We start from the raw sequence: 26217 nt of genomic DNA, 5'->3' as shown, positions 1-26217 counted from the left end.
GCGTTTGGCGGCCGCCATCTTTTTACACCCTGTTGAGGAGGGGGGCGTGTTCCCCCCCCTCCCCTCCCTCTTCCTGTTCCGGTCCTCCGTCCCTGCACGCCACATCGTTGCCGGAGGCTGATTGAGCTTGATCTCTGCCCCTTTTCTTTCTTGCTGGTCTGTCTTCCCACAGGAGTGACTAACTCCTTATCATGTCTCTCACCAGTGACATCCCCCTGCCCCTAGAAAATCCTACCCCATTCCCATTACGCCTCCTATTGATTCTACCCCAGGCAAGCTGAGCCTCAGGTTCTGGATTTGCAGCAATCCATTTCCTCAGCTATTGCCAACGCCATGGGTAATATGTCTACTATTATTTCTCAGTCAGTTTCTCAGGCGCTTAGAGCGCAGAACCCAGTCGCCACTCCCGCCGCTGCCCCGGACTCCTACTACCTCCAGAACTGTTGATACAGATGGCTTAGCTCCATCAAGAGACGACGTGCTAAGGTCACGTAAAAGAGCCTGCCCGCGCCAGGCGGAAAAAGCGCGTCACTGGAAGTCCGCTCGGTCTCGTCCCGAGCCTAGCTCTGACTCTGATATTGAGTCAAATGAGGAGGATTTGAATGAGGATCTTTATGCCTCTGATATGGATCTAGAAGGGATCCAGGTGGCTGACGAGTTTACGGGTTTCTCCCCCCCCTCCCCGCCCCTCTGGCACAGGTCCAGAAGCTGGTACCTCAGGGCCCGACTCCCTTGTTGATCCCCAGGGTGAACCCCTGTTTGACCCCGACAGCCTGCACCATCCCAGGTCGGCTGAATGGTTGCCCATACCTCACGTTGCTCAGTATTTAGAGAATAGAGTGAGGAAACCGCTCTCCAAAGAGACCCGGAATAAGTTGAAGGCAGAATGCCCCCGACCCCTAATACCTAATAAGGTGTGCGAAACGCCAAACGTGGATCCCAAAATGATCCAATTTCTCTCAAAGTCGGGCTTTAATCCACGCAAAGGCCTTGATTCGGCCCTCAGGGCTTGTCAGGACAAGCTCCTGGACAGCCTGGGACCCCTGACAAAAATTTTGAAATGGCGGAAACTGCCAGATCTGAGGGTACGGCCATAGACCCAGAAGAACTAAGTGGCTGGGCGCAACGCGCCATTTGTTTAATAGGGAATGTCAATTCCTCCCTCTCCATCGAACGGAGGAAAGCTCTTCTTATGAAGATTGAGCCCAAATTATCCAATATGGCGCTAACTGAGGCGGGCAAGGAAGCTCAGGGGCTCCTCTTTGGAGATAATTTCATCAAGGATTTAGGGAAGTTTGTGGGAGCGTTTACCGCTCTTGACAAGGCGCAAAGCTCCATGCGCCGGGTTTTCCAGGGGCGTGTCTCTAGCAGGGCCGGCAGCTTCAGGGGCCGTCTGTCCGGCCGTGCCCATTTCCAGTCGCGCGGAAGCGCTCGAGGCCCCTATCAACAACGTTCATCGTTCCAGGACCAGAGGCAGCAGTCCTCCTTCTTCCCTTCTAGAGGCCAATCTTACCGTCCAAGGGGATTCAGAGGCGCTGTTGGTTCCAGACGTCCACTCGGTAAGTCCTCAAAATCTATGGTTTTCTTCCAGCCATTGTATCGGGGGCAGACTCCGACATTTTTTGCCCGCCTGGCGCCGTGTCACATCCGATCCGTGGGTGCTGGCCACGGTTCAAGGTTTCCAGATAGAGTTGGTGGTCCCGCAGTTATCGCTTCCAGAGCCTCAGTCCGCTGGTCTTGGCGGACTCGGCCCGGTCTCTCTTGGACCTAGAACTCCATTCCCTTGTAGTCAAAGGAGCGATAGAGAGGGCTCCTCCCATTCAGTCGGGGTGATCAGCACTATCTTTTTAGTGGAAAAGAAGGGAGGCCAATTCCGTCCGGTAATAAATTTACGGAGTCTGAACAGATTTATATGTTACCGCCATTTCAAGATGGAAGGGATTCATCTGCTCAGGGACCTTCTTCTCCCTGGGGACTGGTTGGCGAAGTTGGACCTGAAGGATGCCTACCTGACGGTACCGATCTCCCCCCAGTCCAGACTTCTCCTGCAGTTCCGCTGGCACAGCCTCCTCTGGCAGTTCACGTGCCTACCGTTTGGCCTCTCATCCGCCCCTTGGTGTTTTACCAAGTTGATGAGACCCGTTGTAGCTTGGCTCCGCAGTCAGGGTGTTCGTCTGGTGATTTATCTGGACGACATCCTCTTCATGGCTCAATCCCCGTCCGAACTCCGCTCTCACCTACACTCTGCAATGTCTCTCATTACAGGTCTTGGTTTTGTCATCAACACCGAGAAGTCCTGTCTGCAGCCTTCCAGGTCAATAGAGTTTCTGGGTTTTGTTGTGGACTCCACCGAACTGTCCCTCTTCCTGCCTCGAGCCAAGGTCAAATCCATACGGAAGGAGCTTCGTCACGCTCTGAGACTCCCTCAGTTGTCCCTTCGGCACTTAGCTCGCATTATCGGGCTCCTCTCCTCTTCCATCCAAGCGATTTTCCCGGCTCCTCTTCACTACAGGGCGTTGCAACGGCTGAAGATTGCACACTTGCAAGCGGGGGCTTCTTATGCGGATCTCGGTGTCTCTGGATCTCGAGACGAGGGACGAACTGGCGTGGTGGATATCCAACCTCGACGCGTGGAACGGCAAGGCCATCGTGGGACCCCAACCCGATATGATTGTGGAGTCGGATGCCAGCCTTCTCGGCTGGGGTGCGTACTGCAATGGGGTCTCCACCGGAGGTCCCTGGTCAGGCACCGAAACTCACCTCCATATAAATGCTCTGGAACTGTTGGCAGGATCTTTCGCCATACGCAGCTTCACCAACGACAGGATATCGGCGTGCATCAGGCTCAGGATGGACAATGTGTCTGCGGTGCGTTATGTGAATGCCATGGGGGGCACCCATTCTTCGATACTGACCCATCTGGCGAAGGAGTTTTGGGCCTTTTGCCTCGACAAAGGCTTCACGGTGGTCGCAGAACATATTCCAGGACTTCACAATACCTTCGCGGACTGGAGCTCACGCCACTCGTCGGATTTCAGCGACTGGAGGTTAGATCCAAGCGGTATTCTCCTCCATCTTGTCGATTTGGGGACCCCTGTCTATAGATCTTTTTGCCTCTCGATGGAACGCGCAGCTTCCACGTTTCTACAGTTGGAGACCGGACCCCCTTTCGGAAGCGGTAGACGCCCTCCTACAGGATTGGTCGGATCAGCAGGCTTACGCGTTCCCTCCATTTGCTCTCATCCCGCGAGTGCTGTCTCAGGTTCGACGTCAACGGGCGGAGGTGGTGCTGGTGGTACCCTTTTGGCAGGCCCAATCGTGGTTTCCTCAACTCCTGGAACTTCTTGTGGAGGACCCCCGGCTTCTTCCATCGTTTCCGGATCTCCTTCGCGGACCCCTGGACCAACGTCACCCGCTGATGTCAGACGGTTCCCTCACTCTCCTCGCGTGCAGAGTTTCGGGGATCAGTGGAATGTCTCGGGCCTATCGAGAACGGCTCATATCCTCTTGGAGAACGCATGGGCCCCCGGCACCCGACGGGCTTATCAGTCAGCCTGGAGGCGATGGTCTGATTGGTGCATGGGCCGGAGTCTGGATCCCTTTACAGCGCCTGTGACGGACATGCTCGAGTTCTTGTCGTCCCTTTTTGATGAAGGTAAAGCCTATAGGTCCATTAACCTCTTCCGTTCCGCCATATCTTCTCGCCACCAAGGTTTTGCGGGCTGTCCGGCGGGTCGACATCCCTTGGTCTGTCGTCTTCTTAAAGGTTCTCGGCTATCTCGTCCGCCCAGGCCCCGTTTCACTACTTCCTGGGATGTTATGCTGGTACTTCGTTTTTTCTCGGCTTGGCCTCCTAACTCGGATTTGTCCCTTCGTCAGCTTTCGGCCAAACTGGTCACCCTTCTTTGCTTGATTTCCTGCAAAAGGGTCTCGGACGTGCGAGCCTTGGATTTCGATGCCTTGTCTTTTACTCCGGGTGGGGTGTCCTTCAACATCTCTCGCCGCACCAAAACGAGTATACGGTCGGTTTCCTATCCGGCCTTTCCGGATAACATGCCCCTTTGTCCGGTGCACTGTTTGCAGGAATATTTGAGACGCACGGCTTCCTTACGTAATCCGCTTTCCCCACAACTTTTCGTTTCTTTCCGCAGACCTTTCCTTCCGGTCACCGCTGTCACCTTATCCCGTTGGGTCAAGTGGATTTTATCTCTGGCCGGTGTGGATACGTCGATTTTCACAGCGCATTCGGTTCGGGGAGCCGCGGCTACCTCCATGACGGTCGCCGGCGCCCGCTTAGAGGATGTACTTCGGTTGGCGGATTGGTCTAGGGCTTCGACATTTAGGGAGTTCTATTTCAGGCCGCCTCCTCATGCTTTTTCTTCTGTGATGTCGTCGCTTTAAACTTGCAATACGAAGCCTCCGTGTCTTGTTATAAAATTGCATGATTTTCCTATTATATGACGTAAAGTCATGATTTTATTAAAGACACGGAGGCGAGTATTGCCCACCCTATTTTTTCTTCCCCCCCTCTTTTATGGTTGGATTCGGAAGTTCATATTCTCGTATTCTTTGTTGAATGTATTATATTATTTATTTACTGTCTATTATATTTTGTTTGGTGCTTTATTCCTTGGTGTTTTGTATTTGATTCCTCTCGCCACATGATTGGATATGATTTCAGATTCCATGTATTACCGTCTTTTATTTCTGTTGTTTTTCTCAGGCTGATTCCTGGTCTTCGTTCTGTCTTGGTTCCGAGAAGTTCGTCGTCCGGCTTGCCCGCTGTTCCGGTTCAGTTCTGAGGTTCAGTTTCTAATTCCGCGGATCCCAGTTGGAGTTCGTTTAGAGGTGTTTTCGGTTTCGTGTTCGTTGGCTGGTCACATCAAAGAAAGAGGAAGATGTGTGGAAGGAGGACCTATTTATGGACTGATTATGGGAGGGGTCGTTTGGGGGGTTTGCCCTTAATTTTTCATGTTAACTCTTTGCTGCTGGGTATGAAGTAAAGAAAGTGTGATGCAATACTCGCCTCCGTGTCTTTAATAAAATCATGACTTTACGTCATATAATAGGAAAATCATGCAATTTTTCACCTTTCTGCCCAGGCCATTTTTAGAAAATCTGACATGTGTCACTTTATATGGTAATAACTTTAAAACGCTTTTACTTATACAGGCCATTCTGAGATTGTTTTTTTTCGTCACATATTGTATTTCATGACAGTGGTAAAATTGAGTGAAAAAAGCTTTCATTTTTATTTATAAAAAAATACCAAATTTACCAAAAATTTGGAAAAATTAGCAAATTTAAATTTCTGTACTTTTATAATAGATAGTAATAACTCCAAAAAGAGTTACTACTTTACATTCCCCATATGTTTACTTCATGTTTGGATAATTTTGTGAATGCCATTTTATTTTTGGGGGACGTTACAAGGCTTAGAAGTTTAGACGCAAATCTTGAAATTTTTCAGAAAATCTCCAAAACCCACTTTTTAAGGACTAGTTCAGGTCTGAAGTCACTTTGTGGGGCTTACATAATAGAAACCACCCAAAAATGACCCCATTTTGGAAACTACACCCTTCAAGGTATTCAAAACTGATTTTACAAACTTTGTTAAGCCTTTAGGTGTTCCACTATAATTAATGGAAAATGGAGATAACATTTCAGAATTTAAATTTTTGGGCGGATTTTCCATTTTAATCAATTTTTTTCAGCCAAACAAAACTCAATATTTATTGCCCTGATTCTGTAGTTTACAGAGACACCCCATATGTAGTTGTAAACTGCTGTACAGGCACAGGGCAGGGCGCAGAAGTAAAGGAACGCCATATGGTTTTTGGAAGGCAGATTTCACTGGGATAATTTTAAGCTGCCATGTCACATTTGAAGACCCCTAGAGGTGCACCAATAGAATAAAAACTCCCAAAAAACGACTCAATTTTGGAAACTACAGGATAAGGCCTCATGCACACGACCGTATGTGTTTTGCAGTCCGCAAATTGCGGATCCATTATTCAGTTTTTATTTTCCGTTGTGTTTCCGTGTGTCTCCTGTTTTTTTTGCGGTTCGCAAATTGCAGATCCATTGTTCAGTTTTTTTGTTTCCATGTGTCTGCCATTTTTTTGCGGACTGCAATAAAAACGGAAGCAGGAAATTGTGTGATTTTACTATCCACACCCAGGATACAGGTATATATGCTGGTCATCTGAGTGTTTGGTGGCCATTTTTTTTGCAGTGTTTCCAGGATACAGAGTTTCGTTTCATTCCTTGGCTTTGCTGATCTTTGATTCTAACGTTGTGCGTCTTGGTTTCACCATGGCAGATGACTCAGAGGATGAGGTCGTACTGCACTGGCTTATTTATCGGCGATGGGGACAGCATTCCATTCTTTTGGATGATGAACAGAGTAGGAGGAGATTTTGGGTCCATCCCATTGTTTCCCAACGGTACAGGAAAGGACACTTCCATACCCTCTACGCAGATCTTCGCCAGCATCCAGAGACATTTTTTTTCCTTCTGTCGGATGTCAGTGGGTACCTTTGATTGCTTGCTGTCGTCTCTACGTACTGTCCTTACCTTCATGGACACCAATATGAGGCGCAGCATTACTCCTGAGGAAAGGCTCATTGTCACATTGAGGTATGCAATATGTAGTGATTTATTGTTTAACAGTAATGTGTACTGCTTCTCTCGTGAGTAACATGGTTCTTAAACTGGCTGGTATTAGACATGTGTTAATGTTGGCTCAAGTTACCAGTCTTTGTCCCTTATTCGGAAATCGTGTGACCACAGTAGGCGTAACATAGCTTGTAGGAGTTGGGCCCACACCCCCATTGTTGAAAGTATTTTTGCTGATGTTAACCAATTTTGTGGCTAAAGTAATAGTATACAAAATGGAGATAGAATGTGTAACATATGTCTACTAACAACCATTATATGAACCACGTTCATGATGCGACAAATTTTTGCCAAATTAATGATGTCACCCTTTTGTTTTTGTCTACAGATTTCTGGCAACTCATTTGCATTTTGAGTTTCTTTTGGGAACCTCAGCGATTTCTCGGATTGTGCGTGCCACTTGCTAGGTCATCTGGCATCAACTCCGAGAGACGGTGATGCCACAGCCTAAGGCCACATGTACACGACCGTATGTGTTTTGCGGTCCGCAAATTGCGGATCTGCGAAAAAACGGATGACGTTCCGTATGGCATCCGTTTTTTTTTTTTTGCGGATCCATTTTAATAATGCCTATCCCCATCCGCAAACTAGAAAAAAATAGGACATGCACTATTTTTTTTGCGGAGCAACGGAACGGACATACTGATGCGGTCCGTATCCTATCCGCAAAAAAAACGGAACGGACACAAAATACGGTCGTGTGCATGAGGCCTAAGGCGGACGATTGGGTTCGAATCGCTGAGGGCTTCAATCTTGCTGCGCAGTTTTAAAACTGCATCGGGGCAATGGATGACGAGCACATTCGTGTGAAGAAGCCTCCTCACTCAGGGACCCGAACCTTATTCTTACCGTTTTATAATGGTTGATATCGGGGCCTATGGAAGCACTGCAGATGCTCGCGTCTTTAGGGCTCCTAGAATGGGTGAGCAGCTTCGTGCCAACCAGCTTGCCCTCCCCGAGTCCAGAAGACTACCCGGATATGCAGGTCCCCCGGCTCCATTTGTGTTTGTGGCGGATGAAGGGTTTGCATTGACTCACTATGTTATGTGTCCCTTCCCAAAGCGTGGTTTGGATGTCAGGAGGCGTATTTTCAACTACCGATTGACTCGTGCCCGTCGATATGTGGAGTGCGCTTTCGTAATACTCTTTAGCAAGTGGAGGGTGTTTTTGTGATCCATACAAATAGATCCGGAGAATGCTACCCTGGTGATTCAAGCTTGTGTTGTTCTAGACAACTTCACTAGGGACTCACGAGGCATCCTCTTCTGTTGACATGGAAGAATTTCCTAAGTCAGCAGTTTTGGGTTTGGATAGGACCCTGCATAGACGACCTTGGACTGCAGGTATTGCAGTTCGGGAACTCTATGCAGACTACTTTTTCAGCCCAGAGGGGTCCTTGCCATGGCAGATGGACGCTATTCGTGGCAGTGTTTGATTTCTTCTGTTCTCGTTAGTTGTTTTTTATTTTTCAGATAGATTATGGAATTTATGTTGTAGTTGAGTGTAGGTACTCGCAAGAGAATGAGGACCCTTGACGTGGGCTTGCGGGCTGAGGTTTTGGGCCATAAAAATATTGACGTTGAATATAAGTATGTGGATCATTAAAGTGATAGTACTAGGAGTATTGTGTGTGTCTATGTTATGTTGAAATGTGTTTACCTGTTTAATGTAATTTGTCTCACAATACATTACTGAAGCCAAGTGATTTTTGCAATCAATTATTTACTGAAACCCTTGCCCCCCAAACAAAATACAATCCCTGTCTAGACAAAATAAATACAAATAACATTAAATAAATAATAACATTTTCAAAAATTATAAGCCAAAAAGGTCTCTTGTGAAGGAACCTTGGCCATATGAAGAACCTGGGCGGACCTGGCCAAGATCAGGGCCATATGAGGATGCAGGGTGCACCTGGGCAGGATCTGGGCCATATGAGTAGGCAGGGCCCACCTGGGCGGGATCTGGCCCACCTGGGCGGGATCTGAGCCATATGAGGATGCAGGGCCCACCTGGGCAGGATCTAGCCCATATGAGGATGCAGGTCGCACCTGGGCAGGATCTAGCCTACATGAGGATGCAGGGCGCACCTGGGCAGGATCTGGGGCCCATGTGGCGTATCCCAGCCGAACCTGGGCAGGATGTGGTGCCCATGTACCATAACTGCCCTGATTACTCTGCTGGCCAAGGGGTGGGTTGGGTTCTGGGAACCTGCAGGGTTGTTGGTCGTGGAAAGGTGGCCCTTGGGGTGGTTGTTGAGGCAAGTACATGGTGGGCTGATGATAGGCTTGCCTCATTAATTTATGCCGTAAATCAGTAATGTGTGAGCGTATGTCTCCCTGGTAGTGGGAGGCATATATCTCAATCACAACAACTAATGAGGCTACACACATATCATGCCTCTCCATAGGGACCCGGCAGAGTAGTGGCCCCAGACCCCTCAAAACAGATTCCTCTTGTCCGTCACTCCTCCTCTAGGCAAAGAGCTCGATTACTCGGGAGACTATCATTTCCCGAGTATCTTGCCCAGAGGAAGACTGACAGACATTCCTCCTTCTTTGCCTGGCCTGAGGCTGTTGTGTTGCTTGTGGGCTCCCTTTGGAAATGGCAGCTGGTTCTCTTTGCTGTGGTAGTTGCTCCTCAGCCAGTGTTGGTGCAGGAGATGAGGCTGCTGAAAAGACTGCTGGCGTTTCCTCCCCTCCCAAGTCAGAATCCTCGGGGGACATCCAGACTGTCCACAGTACTGTATAGATAAATGACATGAAAACATATATTACATTATGGCAAAATAACATTACAAAACACCAAAAGCATTATGGGAAACATAGTGCTGTATGTCTACAATAAGGTGAGCCGAGATGGATCACATAAGTTTCAAAAATCTTCAGGTTTTCCATAAACATTTAAGGACACATTACATAATCCAACCTTTGAAGGACTCTTGCTTTGTTATAGGCCAAAACAAATTTACAAATAGCTGGTTGTTTTGAGCTGTTCAGCACCAAAACATTTACACACATTCCGGAGCTAACCAAGTGCTGACCTTCTATATCTGCTCTGCTCAACCTGCGGCCCTCCAGCTATTGCTAAACTCCAACTCCCATCATTCTCAGACAGCCTACATCTATAAGCCTATAGAAGGTCCTAGTGAGAGTTGTACTTTTCAAACAGCTGGAGGGCTGCAGGGTGAGCATCCCTGGTCTATATAAACGGAGAGGTAGATTCGCATTGCTTGACAGTTAGCATATCAACATTTTCGGTGTTTATGCTTATGCGGGTTATAGAGTACAATATTAAAAATAGGAAAAGGAGGTAAACACACAAAAACACATTTAAAATAGCATGTGTTTACGCCAACTTGGACACACATCAGGCGAATGTCCCCTTCAACTGTCTTAACAGCCACACCTTTGGAAAATAACTAACAAAAATGTGTCAACTCGAGTCTGTGCTAGTAAACCTTCTGGAGTGACAACAATCGGTCACCCTGATTATGAAAAAGCGCCTACAAAAGGTGAGAACTAGGCATCTGGTGACTCAAATAAAACATTTGTAATTTGCCACCGCCATCATATATTGCACACCAAACCCGGAAGAAAGGTCTGCTATATTGTGGTACTGGCTAATTACATATACCGTTACAATCAGTATTTTATGTTTACAAATAACTTACGGCCTCAAGTCCATGACAGGGCGGAGAAACTGCAATTGCTCGATGTACATATAAGGCCTTTTCTGGAGACCACCAGCCCTACTGCGGCCCTTTTCTGTGAGCTCCCGCCTACACTGGTCCCGGCAGCTGTTCCACCGGGTCTTTGTCTTCTTGACTGTGAAAACATTAAACATGACATAAAAATTAATCATTTCATCAATTACAACAAAAAACAAAAAAAAAAAATAAAAATAGGACAACCAAGCCAAAAACATAATAAAAACAGTGCTAAAAGGTGAGAATGCACAGCACATGGTACAGTGGGCCAGGCAGGGCCGGCCTTTGGGGTGTGCGGGCTGTGCGGCTGCACAGGGCGCCATAGCCACAGGGGCGCCCGGCGGCCGACAGCCCGCAGTGACGCGAATATTTATTCTGCAGGGGGCAGTGTGCTTGCGGGCGGGCGGCGGACTTACAACACAGTCACACAGGGCGCCGGGCGGCAGCCTGCAGTGACGCAAATCTTTATTCTTCTGCGCTCCAGTCCGGACTGAAGGAGTGAGGAGGGGGCGGGGCTCGCAGCCGCTCTGAGCTCCGCTCTGCTGCCTGGCTGGCCTGCCTGTCTCTTTAAGAGAGCAGACCAGTGGCTGCTGGAGCGTAGCCACTGAGCTCCGCCCCCAGAGAGGAGACAGAGCGCGCCCAGCTAGCAGAGTCAGCAAGGCCCACGCGGCAGCACTAGTCTACAGCTAGAGAACGAACAAGTAGGTATTTATTTGAAGAAATGATTATGATTTATGTGAATGTGCCAACAGTGCCATGGGGGATGGGGGGACGGGAATGTTAAGAGAGTTTTTGTTGCATTCTGGAAATTGCCATGCCCTGCACAGAATGCAATGCTTAAAAGAATATACCAGTTATAACAAAATGATCTCCATCTGCAGGGTAAGGGATAACTCAGAACAGGGGGGTGCTACAGCTGGAACGCCCATGCCTTAAAGAGCCCCCATGAAATGGAAGGGGCGGCTAGATGCAAATGCGTGCCAGGGGAATGTGCTGATGCTGCCCAAGTGGAGGGGACAGGAGAAGTGTGCCAATGCCATGGTGACTGGGGGGGGGGGGGGACAGAGTCTCTGTTGTTCCCCCCCCCCCCAGTCACCATGGCATTGGCCCATTTCTCCTTTATATGGGCAGCATCAGCACATCTCTGCCCCCGCTCCCCCAGTCACCATGGCATTGGCACAGGGGCGTGGTCACTGAGGGGCGCTGTAAAGCTTTCTCGCACAGGGCGTCTAAAGGCCTAAGGCCGGCCCTGGGGCCAGGTGTGGGTATCTGCAATGTCGCACAGTACTTTGTGGTACTCATGTGAAGCAGCGGCTCCAACGTACAATAATTGCATGAAAGGAGATTATTTGTTGTAGACCTTTTACAAATAATACTTTATATGGAAAGAAGACAGATGTTGGAATAACAATTACAATAGGGCCATATGTGACCAAAACTATAAAGTGCTCCTGCTGGGTAGACAATACTAATGTGTGCTGTAGCTAAAGTCAGGACATCCATTCAAAACATGGTGGTGTTTGAATAAGTTGGAAGGATCAAAATAGGCACAGGCCAGTACATAATTAACGCTGGCCACAAAAGGGACATGATTATGACCTGAATATAGTAGTTGGAAAATAATTAGGGACAACACAGGGGCAGGACACAACAACGACATAGCTTGCACTTACCTAAATCATCCTGACCTCTGCTATCTGCTTTTTCCCATTCCGAAGGCCTCATGCGACGGGCACCTTACTCCCACGATGCATCCTTCCTGACCAAATCGTGGTAGATATTGTTGTGACTGTCCCACAGCTCGGGACGCTCCTGCACCAATGTAATTAACTTGTCCACATTCCAACGTGGCATCTTGCGATATTTGCAGACAGCCAAAAGCACAAGCCAAACTGTGGCAGGTGTCTATTACTCACCAAATTCTGAGTTTGAACTTCCTGTAGCTTTTTTTTTTTTTTTTACGGTGTTCACCCGAGGGGTTAGGTCATGTGGTATTTTTATAGAGCAGGTTGTTACAAACGCGGCGATACCTAATGTCTACTTTTTTTTACATTTAACACTAAATTTTTTATTTCTTTTTTTGGAGTAGGGGCTCATTTTTTGCGGGATGAGGTGACGGTTAGATTGGTACTATTTTGGGGGCATATGCCTTTTTGATCGCTTTGTGTTGCACTTTTAAAAAAGTTTTTTTTTAGCACAGTTTTTGTTTAATTTGGTTGGCGGTGTTCACCTGATGGGTTAGGTCATGTTATTTTTTAAAAAGCCAGTTTATACGGACGCAGTGATACCTAATATGTCTACTTTTCTTTTTTTCCCTATTTAAAAAAAAAAAGTTTTACTTTATTTTGGGGGAAAAGACGCTTTTTTATTTTTTATTTTTACTTGAAAAAATAAATTGACAACTTAATTTTTTTGTCCCACTCTGGGACTTCAAATTTTGGGGGTCTTATCCCCTTTACACTGCATCACAATACTTCTGTATTGTGATGCATTGGCTGTAAGTGTATTACAGAGTGTAATACAGCCTGCTTCCGGAGGGATGCCTTCCCTGCCATCGGGTCCACGTCACAGCAGCGCGGGGGGGACCCGTTGGCTGCTTCCTCCATGCACGGACATAGCACATGCCGCGTTGGGTGCTGACCGCGGCCGTGCAGGGGTTAACGCATCGGCATCATTGATTTCACCAATGCCGGCAAATACATGTACGGCGCTGGGAGTTAAAATTGAACCCAAAAGGATTAATACTAAATACTGATGGTTCAAAACAACAAAGATGTCAGGTATAGCTAATCTGTAGAATCTCTGATGTCCCAGTATTGCAGGTTTCTGAGCCTAAAGATTAGTGTGTGTGTGCTCCGTGCCCACTGTGGGGTTTTGCTCTGGTAGATAGGGTAAGCGGGCACAGTACAGAGGCAAAATATAAGTTCTTAACTCAAAACATCAGTGTTTATTCACACTTGAGGCAATTGCACAAAACAGCACGTAACTTTGCAGTCTTGGTGTTAATTTACACACAATGAAAAGTTAATATAACACAACTCAATTCACCTTGCTGGCAGTTCTGCCTCCAGTAGTCCACAGCAGTCTTTAGGGGGCCCGTTTCCCTAGCGTGCGGCTCTCAGCCCTCCAGCATGGCACAAAGCCTCAGATCTCCAAAAACAGAGACATCTCTGCTGAGCCCAGCTGTCTATTTAAGGACAGCCAGGTGCTGCCAAAACCTGGATGGGCAGTTACACTCCAGCCCGTTATTTGACCTCACTGGCTGGAAACCAGCCCAGCCGCACATGCTGGGAGGAAAATACCTGCCTTGCTAGACACAACCCTTCACTGTGTTACATACCCCCCTACCCCTTTGTTCAACCCTGAGGGTGTGGACACACGCCAGACAATGCACCCGGGACAGGGCATCCACGTTTACCTGCAACCAGCCTGCTCTGTGTTCTACCGAGAACTTAAAGTTCTGCAGAGACAAAAACCATCTGGTGACCCGGGCATTCCTGTCTTTGGCCTGGCTTATCACCAGGCGGAACTTTCTCCCCAAAAAATAGTAGCGGAGAGACTCGACTGCCCACTTGATAGCCAGGTTTCGGCTGGGGTGAGCTTGCAGCTTAGGAAGACAATGGGATGCTCCTCCCCGGTGACTTCCTGAGACAGTACAGCACAGAGGCCTACTTTAGAGGTATCCGTTTGAACCACGAACTCCCTCTTGAAGACGGGTGTCACCAAAACCGGTGACGCACACAGGGCCGACTTCAAAGCAGCAAAAGCCTCTTCCGCCCGATCATCCCAGCGAACCATCACTGATTTTCATCCCTTTAAGAGCCCTGTCAAGGGTGTGGCTAGAGTAGCAAAGTGGGGAACAAACCTCATGTAATAGCCCACCATTCCCAGGAATGACTTTCACTAGTGGTGACAGGTCGGGGCCAATTCCGTATCGCATCTATTTTGTTCACTTGGGGTTTGATGACTCAGTGCCCAATGACATAACCCAGGTACTTAGTCCCTTTGTCACAGTCATATTGTTGTTTGACAGTGACGCGGTTGCCGCGCAGACTGGTTGTCGTTGGTAACGCGTTGTTGTCGGTTTACACGTGCATTTCCCCTTTAAGGTTTGGTTTGTGAGGGTTTAATCCTCTAGTTAGTAGGGATTTAGGTGTGGCCACTAGCTTGACTTTATCTGTGGATTCCTGGCTGGGGGCAGTTGTACGCCAGCCTTGTTTGGTGATGGAGCTCTGCTCCTTTCCTGGGTTATTCTGCCCTGACATTGAGGGCCACCTTGTTGGACATATATTGTCTTCATTTTGTATGCTCCTTATACCCGACCTCACTTGTTGTATGTTAGGTGTGGGTTTACGTTCAGAGTGTGTCGTACGTCTTGATTGTTGTTACATATTTGGGCTGTTGTTGGCGTTTCTCCCTGCATGTATGTAAGACATTTTCCCTGTGTGTTGTGTCCTCCGGAAGGGGGTTGGTTTCCCAGAGGGGTGAACCACAAACCTATGCAGGGCTGCCATGCACTTTGCGGCATGGGGGTACTGGCAGAGTCTTGTGTGCTGGATACCAGTGTTAGTTGCTGGTACGGCATCCTGTTTGGTGTTAGGGCTGCTGTATGTACGCACGGGTTCCAGTCATGGAGTCTTCGGCAGGTTAGTGTATTGTCTTGTGTTCTTGCCTGCCGATCTTGCTGTGTATGGTCTTTCCTTTTCCCTGCTACTAGGCCGTTTGAGACTCCTATTCTTCTGTGTCCTTTGTGAGGGATTCTTAGGGTGACTCAGGGCTTCAGGTATCCAGGGTATGAGCCGTCCTACCATCGGGGTCTGCTCATACGGTGAGGAGTTAGGGAGAGGATTAGGGACGCTATAGGAGGTGACCTGCTTCCCTTTTCCTGGCTTCTTGGCCTAGCAGCTATCCCTTATCCCTTTACATTGTACGGTGGGAAGTTTACCCCACTCACCATTGTGACACTCTTCTAACCCTATCGCATATTTTTTGGGGGTTAGCGGGTAGGTCAGCTTTCCAAAAAGAGTCCACTAGAGCCTGCACTTTGGGTAGGTCACTTTCCCATTCGGTACTGTGGATGACAATATCGTCCAGGTAAGCCAAAGCGTACCGACCATGTGGATGAAGCACAATGTCCATTAGTCGCTGAAAAGTGGTGGGGGGGGCCATGCAGACCAAAGGGTAAGACCTTATATTGATACAGCCCCTCAGGCATGATAAAGGCAGTTTTCTCTTTGGCAGCCTCAGTTAATGGCACCTGCCAGTACACTTTCTTGAGGTCCAAAACAAAATAATACCGGGCTTGTCCTAACCTCTCGATGAGCTAATCCACCCGGGGCATAGGATACGCATCGAATTTGAAAACCTCGTTAAGTTTTCAAAAGTAGTTACAAAACCGTGATGTCCTGTCCAGCTTGGGTATCAATACTATAGGACTGGCCCACTCACTTTTTGACTCCTCAATGACGTCTAGCTGCAACATTAGCTGCACCTCCTCCGCTATGGCTTGTTGCCGAGCCTCGGGTACCCGGTATGGTTTTAATCAGACTTTTGCCTGAGGCTCAGTGACAATGTCATACAGGATTATGAAAGCGCGTCCAGGGAGGTCCAAGAACACATCCGTGTTCCGACTAACAAACTCCCTAGCCTCCTGAGTCTGTTTAGAGGAGAGGCTGTCAGCAATTTTTACTTAGGCAGCCGCCTCTTTTCCATCAGACAGAGGGGCGGATACCTCTTCTCCTAGAAAATCCTTCTGTCTTCTGTACAGGGTTCCCTATCTTTCCACAATTTGAGAAAAATTCACATGGTAAACTTGCCCTGGCTTTCCCCACCCTGGCTGGTATACCTTGTAGTTTACATCTCCAATTTTCTTGAGTACCTTGTAGGGGCCCTGCCACCTAACAAGGAACTTACTGTCCATGGTCAGTACAGAACCAAAACGCGATCACCCGGGTTAAAGATCCAGACCCAAGTCTGCAGATTATAGACCAGACTTTGGGCTCGCTGAGCTGCCTCCATATGCTCCCTAACAAGAGGCAACATTTATCTCTATCGGATCTTGCATCTGGGTAACGTACTCAATTACACTTTTATGTGAAGTGGGTTGTTGTTCCCACGCCTCTTTGGCCACGTCCAGGAGACCGCAAGGGTGTCTGCCATATAGCAGTTGGAAGGGCAAGAACTAAGGGGTTGTGTCTGGCAAGGCAGGTATTTTCCTCCCAGCATGTGCGGCTGAGCTGGTTTCCAGCCAGGTGAGGTCAAATAACGGACCAGAGTGTAAGTGCCGATTCGAATTTTGGAAGCACCTGGCTGTCCTTAAATAGATAGCTGGGCTCAGCAGAGATGTCTCTGTTTTTGGGGATCTGAGGCTTTGTGCCATGCGGGAGGGATAACCCAGTACAGGCCTGGGCTACCTCTCACGCTGTGAACATGAGATAGGGCAAAAGGAGGTCCCAGTCCTTCCCATGTTTAGACACTACCTTTTTCAACATATTTTTTAATGTTTGGTTAAACCGTTCTACCAGACTGTCCATTTGCGGATAGTAAATGGACATCCGTAGTTGTTTTATGTGCAGCAACTTACAGCGTTCCCTCATCACCTTGGACATAAAAGGGGTCCCTTGTTCGGTCAGAACCTCTTTAGGTAGTCCCACTTGGGAAAACATCTCCATTAACTCCTTAGCTATGAGTTTGGCCGAGGTTTGTCACAGTGGCATCGCCTCCTGGTACCAGGTGGCATAGTCTAGAATGACTAAGATATGTTGATGCCCTCTGGCGTACTTCAGTACTGAGGCTATGAGGGCCATAGCTATTCGGTCAAACAGTACTTCGATAATCGGGAGATGTACTAGGGGGCTACGGAAATGTGGGTGGGGGCTAGTTATCTTGCAAGTCGGGCAAGACTTACAAAACTCTTCCACTTCTTTGAATATGCTGGGCCAGTAAAACCACTGTAGAATACGATCCTGAGTTTTCTGCAGCCCGAGGTGACTCCCGAGAACGTGTTGGTGGGCTAGATCTAACACAAGCTTGGGATAAGTCTTGGGGACCACCAACTATTCAATAGGCTCACCCCGTAGTTGGTTTACCCAATACAACATATCCTGATGAACCACAAAACGGGGAAACACTGACTCTGCCCCAGGTTGTTGTGGTTCACCATCTACTATTAACACATTTTCCCAGGCATGGGATAGGGTTGGATCCCGACGTTGGGCAGTACCAAAATTATCCCTGGAGACATTGAGGTCTGCCAATTCAGGACCCGGCGGCAAGTCCTCTATGTCTCCCGCCATCACACTTAGCGGGGTTGTCTCCCCCTCTTCCACTGAAGTGGTGGTCACCCCTACCGCTGGCCCTTCGGTCTCAGGTTCAGAGGGTTTTGGTCTCCCCCTAAGCCGGGCCACTCTGTTAGGGTTACCCCTGTCTCATGGGTATCAATCACTCTCATAGCAGGCCACAGTGCTGGGAAGTCTCTCCCTATTATAAATTCGCAGTGTAGATTTGTGGCAACTGCACTGCGCGAGTCCATCTGCCAGCCCCTGTGGTTAGAGACACCAGGGCGGTGGGATAGTCTTACTTCTCCATGGATGCACATGATCCAGACTTTCCTGCTTCTATACTCCGCTGACCATACCAGGGGAGCCCTTACTAGGTACACCAGACTGCGCTGGAGTGTCTCCTACCTCCACCTGGCACAGGTGGTTTAGAGTTATTGGGGTAACTGCTGTACACAGCTTCCTGGCATATAGCGACTGACGGTAGCCATAGGTAGTATCCATGGGTTCCACCTGATGGGGACAGTCAGCTCTTACATGGCCTGCCTCCTGCCACCACCAGCAGACTATCGAAGCCAGGTCTGTAGAGGGTACACCCCGGGTGGGTTTTGTTGGTACAATCAGCCGGGTCTGGGATGGAGATTTACGGGGTTTGACTGCCCCCTCCCAAAATAACCCCCTGTAACAGTCTTGGTAGCCTCGTAGAGCTCCACCATTTCTAGGGCGTTGCAAGGAGAACCCTGGCCGATCCAGTGCTGGAGAGGGGGTGGCAGAGCCCTCCAGAACATATCAGCCAATAGTCTATCCAGCATAGCCATGGGACTCAGCACATCAGGCTGTAGCCACTTTTGCAAGAGGTGGAGCAAGTCATAATACTGGGTCATCGCAGGCTCACGGCTTAAACTCCCACTGATTTAACCGCTGGGCCCGCACCAACACATTCAGCCCCAGTCTTGCCAAAATTTAACCATTTACTTGTTGGTAGTCGGCTGCTTGATTGTCCGGCAAGTCAAAATACATCCGCTGGGAATTGGATGCCAGGAATAGAGCCAATTGGTCACGAGGTAGCTTTTCCTCGATGGCCACTTTCTCATACATCGCTAGGTTTCAATGTCGTCTGTGGCGGTCATCTTAGGAATCGCGGCACAGACTGCTTTCCGGGCATCGTGGACGCTCGGGGTTGCTCCTGCTGTCTGCAAAGCCATCACGTGTTGTAGCACTAACTGGTCAGTCCCCTGCTGATGCTTATTAACCTCGCATTGCTGCAGGTTGGTCTCTCGCTGCTGCAGATTAGCCTCCATGAGGGCCTTCACAACATTCTCCATGTTGTCATGGGGCACTGGTTGTAATACAGCTGGTTTAATGTACAACGTACAACATACAACCGTGTCTAAAAAATGCTGAAACCAAAAATATTGGTGTTCACGCCAGCCTCACTGCTCTTGCGCGCATTCTCCATGAATTGTGGGGTTTCGCCAGGGGTGTATCTATCACAAGGCAAACAAGGCATTTGCCTAGGGCGGCACTTGCCAATGGGGCGGCAAAATGCCTTGTTTGCTTAGTGATAGTTACACAATATGCTAAATATTTTTTTTCTGCCCCTTGTCCGATCCGATTCTTCACTATGCGAGCGGCATCGCCGGCGCCACATAGTGAAGGTGTTGAAAGACTTACTTCCTCCTCCTCCTGACTTCCTCCCGACCTCCCCTGCCTTTTGCGTCCGCGCGTTAGGGGGGTGCCCGAGTTTAGTCTCGCCTAGGGCAGCACAAAACCAAGATACACCACTGGGTTTCGCTACAGTAGATAGGGTAAGCGGGCGCAGTACACCAATATAAAAAGTTCTTAACTCAAAACGTCAGTGTTTATTCACATTTGAGGCAATTGCACAAAACAGCACAAAAATTGCACAAAACACACACAATAGAAAGTTCATATAACACAATTTGCCTTGCTGGCAGTTCTGCCTCCAGTAGTCTACAGCAGGCTTTAGGGGGCCTGTTTCCCCAGCGTGCGGCTCTTATCCCTCCAGCATGGCACAAAGCCTCAGATCCCCCAAAACAGAGACATCTCTGCTGAGCCCAGCTATCTATTTAAGGACAGCCAGGTGCTGCCAAAACTCGAATCGGCACTTACACTCTGGTCCGTTATTTGACCTTACCTCACTGGAAACCAGCTCAGCCGCACATGCTGGGAGGAAAATACCTGCCTTGCCAGACACCTGCAAACAGCGGGTCCACAATATAGGGCACCAGTTATGTGCACTCTGTATCGTGGATGTGGACCCACTTACTTGAATGGGTCCGCAATCAGCAAGATACAGAGCATAGGTACAGATCCGAAGCTCTATTAAGCGCTTCCACTGGATTTTGGTTTACGCTCCTGCACGACAAAATAATTGTTCTATTTTTTATGGTGCGGAACATATGTTATCGATCACGGAACCCATTTGAGTGAATGGGTCCGCATCCACAAATGTCCATCCCATGGCCCCGCAAAAAAATAAATTACAACATGTCCAATTCTTGTCCGTTTTGTGCACATTTCGTCAGGATTGGGGAAAAAAAATAAATTGCTGCATGCAAAGCAGACCTGTCAGCTCCTTAAACTGCCCATAGGGAGACCTGGAGATTGGCAATATCTAAAATCAACCCAGCTACCATTGGTCACCCTGTTCTTGTTTGAAAAATTCACTGTCGGAATATATAATACTATGAGATAAGTGCAGCATATAAGGTTGGTTTGTTAAAAATATATATCGCACAAATATTTTCTGACTTTTTGGAGCTTTATGCTACTATTGCCACTCCCTGGCACAGGGACAGACAAAGATGTAACATTTATTATGAGGCCTGTGCATTTATTCTAGCGTAATTTGGATTAAAACTGTGGCATAGGAAATGTGGAAATCCGCCCCCGAATAAGTCTTGATATCTGTATTGTGTGCACAGAGCATGATTCTGCAGAAATTTCAATCTTAGGGTCCAGTCAGACGTCCGTTGAATGGGTCCAGATCCGTTCCGGAATTATGGGAACGGGTTGTCACGGTGGGGAGTGGGGGAAACTCCACACCGTACTATGTAGGTTGGTGGAATATGCCACGTGGACTGGAAACAGGAAAAAAGGGAGCAGGTCACCTTCTAACACATCCCTAAATCCTAGCCCTGACTTCCTAACTGTATGAGCTAACCCTCATGGTGGGCGGCTCATACCTGTAACCTCGGGCCCTACTAACTCTAGAGATCCATGGTAATAATGTCAGGGCTAGGAGACAACCTGTTCATCCATGACATGGATGAACCAGAGTCTCTAGCAGGCCTAGCAACAAGAAAGGAGCAGACAGTAGCATAAATCAGACTGGCAGTTAAGCACCCAGCACAAGCACACACTGGAACAGCAGCACTTACCTGCCACAACTGGAAGAAACAACAACTGCTACTGACTAGTGGTTCCCCGTCCGGGAAACCCTGGAGCCCACTTCCGCGGGCAGGTGGTCAATGCGGTTCTCCCTCCGTGGAACCCAGGAGCCCCCTCACCAGAGGCACAACACACAGGGAAATGCCTTGCATACATGCTGGATGAACAACACCAAAACACCATACATGAAACTACAAGACGTACACCACACCCTGAACATAAACTCACCCACCCCAAACATAAACACAAGTAAGGTAGGGAACATGGAGGACACATACTGTAAGGGATGACAATCTATGTTTAACAAGGTGGCCCTCAAACTGGACAGATGGTAAAGTCCAGGATGGCAGCATAACTCCAGTTCCAAAAGAAGCTGAAGTCCCACTCATCTCAGGCTCCAAGCCCAAGTACTACAAGAGCCCACACCCAGCTCCGCCTTGCTCACACTTTAACCCCATACCCACCAGAATGGGAAGGGACAACCTTAAAGGGGTAGTGTGTAAACATGCTAAAAACTGCACGTTGCAACAGGCAACAAGCATGCACAGCTAAAAAGTGTCACGCGGGGGAGTGGTTTGCCGGCCGAGAGGAATGGCTGCCTGAGCTGTGAGCTCCCGAGCCCTAGCTACCGACTGCATAGCTACAACGAGTTGGCACTTGCATTTTATCGCTGACCATATAGCATTAACCTCCCTCCTGGCTCCCATGATGACGAGGGATCAAGATGGCGCGGGCTCCCTGGCCACCACGCGACCCTAAGGCTCAGCGGACCCTGCTTCACCGGCGGTCACTCCACCCCAGCAAAGGAGTCCGACTAAACCCTCTCCGATGCATCTACCTCCTAGGACTGAGTCCTCCCTGACTCCGCCAGAAACTAGCTCCTCTGCCCGGCACAGCATCTCCAGTCCCCGAGAGGGGGACGGATCCCCCTGCCAGAGCCCACCGAAGCAGAAGCCGCGGCTACAAGGGGAAGCGGTACCACCAGCGGGGGTGAGTGAACGGGATACCCCGTCCCTAATAGACTATCCTACGACTGACGATGTAGCCACCGGCAGCATGATTAAGGACATGCTAGTTGTCTTTAGCCGCTCCATGCACTGCGAGCTTGCGGCCCTGTTGAAGCCCCTGCAGGCCTCCATAGCAGAAGCGGATAAGCGCCTCACACATGTGGAATCCAAGATGGGAGATTTCGCGGCTTCACATAATCATCTGGTAGATGCGCATGAAGAACTCTCCGCTGAAGTTGAGAGACTTAAAAATAAGGTGGTAGACCTAGAGGATAGGTCCCACCGCAATAATATTAAATTGAGAGGTATTCCAGAAGACATACCGCCAAAGGAGCTGGAGACCTACATATTAGGCCTAATGAAATTTCTGCTGCCTAACATGGGAGACAAAGACCTTACTATAGACAGAGCCCACAGAGTGGCCCGACCGAAACACCTGCCAGACTCTGTTCCTAGGGATACCCTGGCTCGGGTCCACTTCTTCCAGGTTAAAGAGCTCATCATGAACGCCGCGAGGAAAAAAGGATCTCTACCAGCCCCGTATGAAGGAGTTCAAATCTTTGCCGATTTATCAGCACCTACTCTTCAGCAAAGAAGAGCCCTGGCCCCCTTCACTGCTGCCTTACGGGACCATAACATACCTTACCGTTGGGGCTTTCCTACCAAGGTTTTGATCCAACATCAAGGCACTCTGCATGCGGTACACTCTCTGGACCTGGGACGGAAAATCTTAGCGGATTGGAACATTCCCATGCCAGAACCTCCCGATCTCCAATCAAGAGGTCTTAGACCAATACCAACCACTGGCAGACCGCATCTTCCAGGCGCAGGCCACATCGCTGAATAGTGACCTTCCAACTCCAGATAGAGCTGTTTTCTCAGTGTTTGGGCTCGGTGCGGCTGATCCGGTTAAAAACCGCCCTCAAGCCCTCACCATAGTGCCTGATGATTATCAGGTGTTTGTTCAGAACTTTTGTCTTATTCCTTTTGATGTTTTCTTTCCCTACACCAAGTCATTGTTATTTTAATGTTTTCTCTTTGTACCCTCCTCAAGTGCCAGTGGTCGGAATGCTGTCGGGTCCAAAACTGAGCTCCTGTATATTGGGATCAGTCCTATTTGTCCTACTCACATGTAAGTTCATCTGGGATAATCTCTCTTTCCCTCCCTCATCATGGTTCTCAAGATTGCTGCTTTGAATGTTAAAAGATTAAACAGCCCTTTCAAAAGATCTATGTTGTGGAGGGAAATAAGAGAACTGAAGTGACATTTTCTGTGCCACTGAAACCCACCTGCTGAAATCAGATGGCCATAGGATTCATCATCCTAAATTCACGCATATTTATCAGTCACATTATATTAAAAAACAGAGAGGGGTTATGGTGGTCATAAGTAATTCTGTGGCCTTCTCCTTGAAGTCCTCAGTTCTGGACCCTAACGGTAGATTTATTATCCTGTTATGCTCCATCAATAATGTGGATTACACATTAGTTTTTGTATATGCACCTAATAGACATCAAGTTTCCTTCCTCCGCCGCCTAGCTTCTAAGGTCCGACGGTTGAGGTCTGGCCATGTGATCTGGGGAGGAGACTTTAACTCTGTTTTAGACCCAGAAGTTGACTCCACGACTATCTCCAGAGATACCCCTAGAGCTATAAGGTCCCTCTTTCTACAAGAGGATCTGTATGATGTCTGGAGACTCCAGCATGGATCCGAAAGGGATTACTCCTTTTTCTCAGCAGCCGGCCAGTCATATTCTAGAATAGATTTGTTTCTGACAGGAAGATCAGTGATCGCCAATGTGATCTCATCATCCATCCGCTCGATCACATGGTCAGACCACGCCCCGGTTACTATAACGCTCAAAGAATCCCACTTATCCAAACCCTACTCCCCCTGGCGAAATAATACCTATTGTCGGGATTCGAACCCGTGACCAGCCACATCCCAGGCAGTAGCCCTGCTTACTAGGCTACCATCCTCTCTGGACATTCCTCCCTAAAACCTATTATGTAACCTCAGTCTTGCCAAGCCTTGCTCATCACCCTTGATTCCCCACACCTGGTACTTCCCTATATAAGTCCAGCCCCTTGCACTCTAGCTTGCTGATTATTGAGCTCCTGAGCCTTGATCAAGCTTCTCCTCATCTGCTGCTCTTGCTACTACCTACTGAACTGCTACCACCGTTGCCATCCGGATTGTCTGACCACGCTTACTGCCGCCTGCCCTGACCCACCGCCTGCCTACCGAGTACTCTTCTGCTTTGTCCCTACCTACTGAACTGCTACCACCGTTGCCATCCGGATTGTCTGACCACGCTTCCTGCCACCTGCCCTGACCCACCTCCTGCCTACCGACTACGCCTCTGCCAGACTTCCTGCACCTACTACCTGCCTGCGGTCCTTGCCACTGGGCTCCACTCCTACCTCCAGCCAGCTGTCCTCTGACTCAGGTGAGCCAGTAGGACTGTTACAGAATAATCAGCCACACTATGGAGTCCGCAATGGCCACTCTGCGTTAGCAGGTCTCTGAACTTCAAGAATTTGGTACTACATATCAGGAGAAATTTGCCCAGCTCCAAGTCGTAGTCCAAAGCCAACAGAGCGAGATTATTGAACTACAGAGGCAACTCCTGGACGTCCGCGGCACGGCTGCAGACACCCGCATGCCACTCCCATCAAGATTCGGCGGTGACAGACGCCAGTATCGGGGGTTTCTAAACCAATGCCGCATCTATTTTCAGATGTACCCGGCCCCCTTCACCACCGAGAAAAAGAAGGTGCTATTCATGGTCAATCTCCTGACGGATGAAGCATTAGCATGGGCATCACCATACGTGGAGACTAACAGTCAGCTCCTGAACAACCTAAACAACTTCATCACCGCAATGAGCCAAGTCTTCGACGACCCCAACCGCTGTGCGACAGCCGAGGCGCGACTACATAGTCTGCGGCAAGGGAGACGCTCCGTCGCCGAATACACCGCTGAGTTTCGCCGTTGGGTCACGGACACCACCTGGAACCCAGCGGCACAGAGGAGCCAATTCCGGCGAGGCCTGTCCGAATTAATAAAGGACGAACTCGCCAGAGTTGAGGCCCCGGACGATCTGGATGACTTCATTCAGTTATGCATCCGGATAGATCAAAGACTCTCCGAGAGGAAGAAAGAAAGACTCTGGTCCTTGGACCACAGACCCACTTATTCCTTCTCTTCCACCGCCCAGCGCGACCCCCAGTCAGCAACTGAACCTATGCAGGTCGACGCTCTACGTAGGTCTCTATCCACAGCTGAGAAGGAGAGACGGCTGGCCGAAAACCTCTGCCTCTACTGTGGGGAGCCGGGTCATTTTGCCATCAAATGTCCTCATAAGATCCGAAAGACTATTGCCGTCACGGAACTAAAGGAGCAACCACAGACTCCAACCCCACCAGCAGCCCCTGAAAATAACAACACGGCGGCTCATGGATCCCACTTCATCGTCCCCATCCTCATCGAGATTGAGGGGCGACAACTCCCCTGTTCAGCGATGTTAGACTCCGGGGCGGGAGGCAACTTCATGGACCTAACCTTCGCCCGCGAAAAGAATATTCCACTGACAATCAAGGCAGCCCCCGTTGACCTGGAAACCGTCGACGGATCCCCACTCTCCTCGGGGCCGGCCACTCACGAGACCACCGAACTACAACTCCTCATAGAACCAGATCACCGTGAAAAGATCCACTTCTCTCTGATCGCCTCCCCGAAGTTCCCAGTGATCTTGGGCATCCCATGGTTGGCCACCCACAACCCCTCGGTGGACTGGGAAACCCGCTGCATACGATTCCCGTCCGAGTTCTGCTCGCTAAATTGCTCCCACAAACCCGTCCTTCCACCCGAAGACACCACCATCTCAAAACTATCCGTCAAGGATCTGCTACCCTCTCAATACCGCGAGTTCCAGGATGTCTGCGACAAGAAAAACGCAGACAAGCTGCCACCACACCGACCCTACGACTGCCCTATAGAACTGTTGCCCGGGGCCGAAATACCCTTTGGCAGTATCTACTCCCTCTCAGAGCCTGAACTCAAGGCTCTGAAAGAGTACCTGGACGAGGACCTGAGGAAGGGGTTCATCCGGCCCTCCACCTCCCCCG

This window comes from Bufo gargarizans, chromosome 7, assembly GCF_014858855.1.
Source record: "Bufo gargarizans isolate SCDJY-AF-19 chromosome 7, ASM1485885v1, whole genome shotgun sequence".
Classification (NCBI taxonomy): Eukaryota; Metazoa; Chordata; class Amphibia; order Anura; family Bufonidae; genus Bufo; species Bufo gargarizans.
The sequence above is the reverse complement of the archived record's forward strand: the minus strand, read 5'-3'. Positions refer to the sequence as shown.